The sequence below is a fragment of the Myotis daubentonii genome, chromosome 10 (assembly GCF_963259705.1).
Source record: "Myotis daubentonii chromosome 10, mMyoDau2.1, whole genome shotgun sequence".
Classification (NCBI taxonomy): domain Eukaryota; kingdom Metazoa; phylum Chordata; class Mammalia; order Chiroptera; family Vespertilionidae; genus Myotis; species Myotis daubentonii.
The window spans coordinates 64,115,477-64,119,793 of record NC_081849.1 but is presented as its reverse complement, the minus strand read 5'-3'; the positions used below and the strand labels follow the sequence as shown (position 1 = coordinate 64,119,793).

At 44.3% G+C, this 4,317-nt stretch overlaps 1 non-coding gene across 1 annotated transcript; it reads left to right on the top strand.

The window, feature by feature from the left end:
• The first annotated feature begins 1,493 nt into the window (after window positions 1-1,493).
• LOC132211563 (U6 spliceosomal RNA) lies at window positions 1,494-1,596 on the top strand. Its single transcript, XR_009447479.1, has one exon. It is a non-coding gene; the product is annotated as a U6 spliceosomal RNA (small nuclear RNA).
• The last annotated feature ends 2,721 nt before the right edge of the window (window positions 1,597-4,317 follow it).

Sequence of the window (4,317 nt, the reverse complement as noted above, 5' to 3'; positions counted from 1 at the left end):
TTCCACCCGGCTCCTGGCCTGAGGCAGGCCCTCAGGTAGAGAAGCACATCCAGAGAAGTTAGAGCCCAGCCCCTCAGGGCACATCAGGGCTTTACTTTAATCCATTGCCTGAACCCCTTCCAGTCTGCCTCTGCAGTGATCCCCATACTCTGTCTTATCTGCTTCCTCCCTACCCTAAGGCTACAAGTCTGAATTCCTACTGCCTTCACTAAGCAGCCCAGGAAATGGTCTTTAAATCAAGACTGTGGGTTCCCAGCACTACTTCCTCCTTCCTGCCTGGCCAAGAGCAAGAAGTACAAATTATGCCCATGAGTCATTGGGCAAATAATTAATTGACCTCTGGGGCAACCTGGCCTTGAATGGACTAGACCAGAATTATGCATAAAGGTGAAATGTTAGAAACCCAAACCTGGAGGATTTGCTAAATACATTGTAATAAATCTTCCCAATGTATTCTATCGTATTAATATCAGCACAATGTTATAAGTATTCAAAATGATATTGAAAAGATGGGAAATGCCCATGGTATATAATTAAATAAAAAATGCTTAACAAAACATGATGCATAGTAGCACCTTGTCTTTTTAAAATAGACATACATGTCTATGCACAGACAAAATGATGAAATGACACTGTTAATAGGGCTAAATGAGTGATGTTATCGATTTCTCTTCTTTCAAAAATCTGCATTTTACAAATTTCCTACAATGAGCATGTATTACTTTTGATATAAGAAAAAATACTTTTAAAATGATTATTTTTGAAAGATGGTGTTAAGTCCAACCTGGTAACCAAATACTGGGTCTGCCTCTGTAATCTGAATTCTCCTGTCCTTTTGGAAAGGGGCAGCCTCTGCCTCACTTTCTTTTTTTAAATATATTTTTATTGATTTCAGAGAGAGAGAGAGAGAGAAACATCAATGCTGAGAGAGAATCATTGATCAGCTGCCTCCTGCACGCCCCCTACTGGGGATTGAGACCACAACCTGGGCATGTGCCCTTGACCGGAATCAAACTCAGGACCCTTCGGTCCGCAGGCCGACGCTCTATCCACTGAGCCAAACCAGTGGGGCCCACCTCACTTTCCTTGTCTTTTTGCAAGACTCTATTTGAAGACCTTGTTCAGCTGGCCAGCCACCATGCACTTATATAAGAACCCAGGTAATAAATGTCTCTTTGAGTTTGTTCCAGAAGCAGTGGCCCAGCAAAAAAAGATGGGTGTGCTTCACCTTGTCAGATAATATGAACTGTGTCTCCCCCCGCCCCCTCCCCCCCACCTCCTCGATTTCCCTTTTTGCCTTAGCTCAAGCCATGCTTGGCTGTTCAAATGATCTCATCTCAGCTGTCTGGTAACATCTAATGCTTTCACTCCTTTTTAGTAATTGAATTCTACTTTCTTCCTCTATGTTTTGGTTTTTTATTGTACTTACTTATAAAAAAGATTCAGATTTGTTTTGGGAAAAGATTTGAATTTTTAAGAATTCTGTAATATGCTTGCTTTGGCAGCACATATACAAAACTGAAACAAAAGCAGAGAAGATTAGCATGGCTGCTGCACAAGGATGATATTCTAATTTGTGAACCATTCCCCATTTTTGATGGTTGCCAGAGGTGAGGGGTGTGGCGGGGGGGGGGGGAGTGAAAATGATGAAGAGGAATAAGAGTTACAAACTTCTTGTTATAAAATAAATAAGTGACAGGGATGTAATGTACAGCACAGGGAATATACTCAATAATATCATAATACCTTTGTACGGTGATAGATGGGTTACTAGACTATCATGGTGATCACATCATAAGGTAAATAAATGTAGAATCACTATATTATATACCTGAAACTAATATAATATTATATGTCAACTATACTTTTACCGATAGAAGCTAATCCCAAACAAATATAAATATTTGACCATGGTTACACGAAGAACATTCCTGCTGCCTTCTCAGGGTCATGGTGTGTCACAGAGCCCCAGCTACGCTGGGTGAGTGACACCTGAGGAGGAACCATGGGAAAAAAAACTGAAGCTTGGGAGTCATCTCATTCCCTTTGCTCAGGCACAAGGTCCTCTGTCCTCTGCTTGGAACTGACAGGGGCGGGTCAGCTTCCCTGACGGGAGGAGCAGCTGGGGCGCCCGCTGTGGCCTGGAGGTATTGGACAGTGAGCCCAGGAATGGAAGGTGTCCTCTCTCCTTCATTAGGGTCCTCTGTGTGCCCTGTGCAGAAGGTTTGCTTTTCTGGGCTTCTTCACGCACTTGGTTCTTAGTCATGAGTTCAGCCCCTTCAATTCAACTGTGTCCTTATTTGGAGTTTTCCTGCCTCCCACTGCGAGGAGGGGAATGGAGACAGGAAGAAGGAGAGAGGGATGGTTTGGTGGTTGGTGGACGAGAAAGAGAAATACAGACAGACAGACAGGACAACACAGAGTACACAGGACATGCTTAATTAATACCGACGTTTATCCCGCTGCAGCAACACTGGTGGAAATAATTGCTGTTCATTGTATTGTTTTAGATGAAAATGGCAGAAATAAATGGAACTGTCAAAGTTATAAGCCTTCCCATCTTCATTAAAAATAAAAAGTTAAGCCCTAACCGGTTTGGCTCAGTGGATAGAGCGTCAGCCAGTGGACTGAAGGGTCCCGGGTTCAATTCCAGTCAAGGGCATGTACCTGGGTTGCGGGCACATTCCCAGTAGAGGGTGTGCAAGAGGCAGCTGATCAATGTTTCTCTCTCATCGATGTTTCTAACTCTCTATCCCTCTCCCTTCCTCTCTGTAAAAAATCAATAAATATATTAAAAAAATAAAAATAAAAAGTTAAGAAATGAACAGCAGTAGCAAGGAGCCAAGGTGTTCCGAGATTTCTTCTTCCCCCCTAAGGCAATGTTCTCAACAAAGACTGTCATCGAGGCATTGGGTTTTCTGTCCCACTATTATGGCTATTTCTCTTTCTCCTCCCCTGGCCAGGGTCGCTCAGAGTCCCATCCCCACCCCAGACAGGCTTCTTCCAGCCTGGACTTCTTCATGGGCCAGTCACCCTCCCTCACTGACCTTCAAAGCCACCCATTCCCCACTTCTCCTTTCCGCCCCTGAGGAAATGCCTTCTCGGGAAGTTGTCTGTGCTCTAACCAATCTAAATCTCTTCATGACCCCCTGGGATAGACATCTCATCCCCTTTTCACAGAGGTAGACACTGAGCCTCAGAGAAGTCAGGTGACTGATCCCAGGTCACACAGCTCCTGCAGCAACTGAGTGACAGAGCTAAGATCCCCACCAGTCAGCTGACCCCAGAGCAGGTGAGTGTCCTGCTTCTCGCCGCTTCCCGAGGAAGTCTCATGGATCGTCTGACTTGATGTCAGCTGGTGCAGAAAAGGAAACTGAGGCCAAGAAAGATGATGTAACTTGTCCAAGGTCACTTGGATCGTGTCAATTAGCCTTGGGCCCTCTCCACTCCACCACATTGCATAGCTCATTATATTCAAATAATTTAGCCAATATATTCAATAAATTACTGCCACTAAAATTACTGCCAGCATTTTCTAAGAGAAAGCAGATTCGTTCCAGTCTCATTCTCCATCATTTATTTTTTTAACCAGAGGCCTAATAAACATCGCAGCTGTGGTTTTGTTTCATCTCCTTTCATTTCCTCTCCCTGCCCTTAGGTGGGGGTGCCAATGTATGACAACATGGCTTTAAATTGCGCCAAGAGGAGAAGGGAAAAGCTTGGAAAACACAGGTAGGATCGGCTCTCTCTCTCTCTCTCTCTCTCTCTCTCTCTCTCTCTCTCTCTCCTCTCTCTCTCAATTCCTTTCCACTCCATTGTCCTTCCGATGTCCCTGGGAATCCAACCTCAGTCTGTTGGGCTGAGGAAGTGGTTGAAGCCAAAGGCTGGTCTACAAAGGAAAGAGGAGGCAGACACACCAGGGAACTGGGAAGAACTTTGAAACCACATCAGTTGCTGCTTCCCCTTGAGAGGGAGAAGGTCAAGCACCCGTTTCTACCAGATTCATAGACTGTCAAAAAAAGAGGCCAGACAGAGATATTTAATATCTGTTGCAACATGAAGGCCTGACTATTGATTGAGACACAGGGGGTGGTAGAAGCATCGACCTGAGAATCAGATGGATTTTGTTCAAAGTTGGGACTAAGTAGTCAGTAGACTAACCACTCAGCTCGTGGTCTGGGGGAAGTAATTAACCTTTCTGAACCTCAGCAGTCTCACCCGTAAAATGGGACACTAGAACAAAGGATTCCCAATATATATATAGGGTGGGGCAAAAGTAGGTTTACAGTTGACAGTATGCAAAAGTTATTTTTGTAT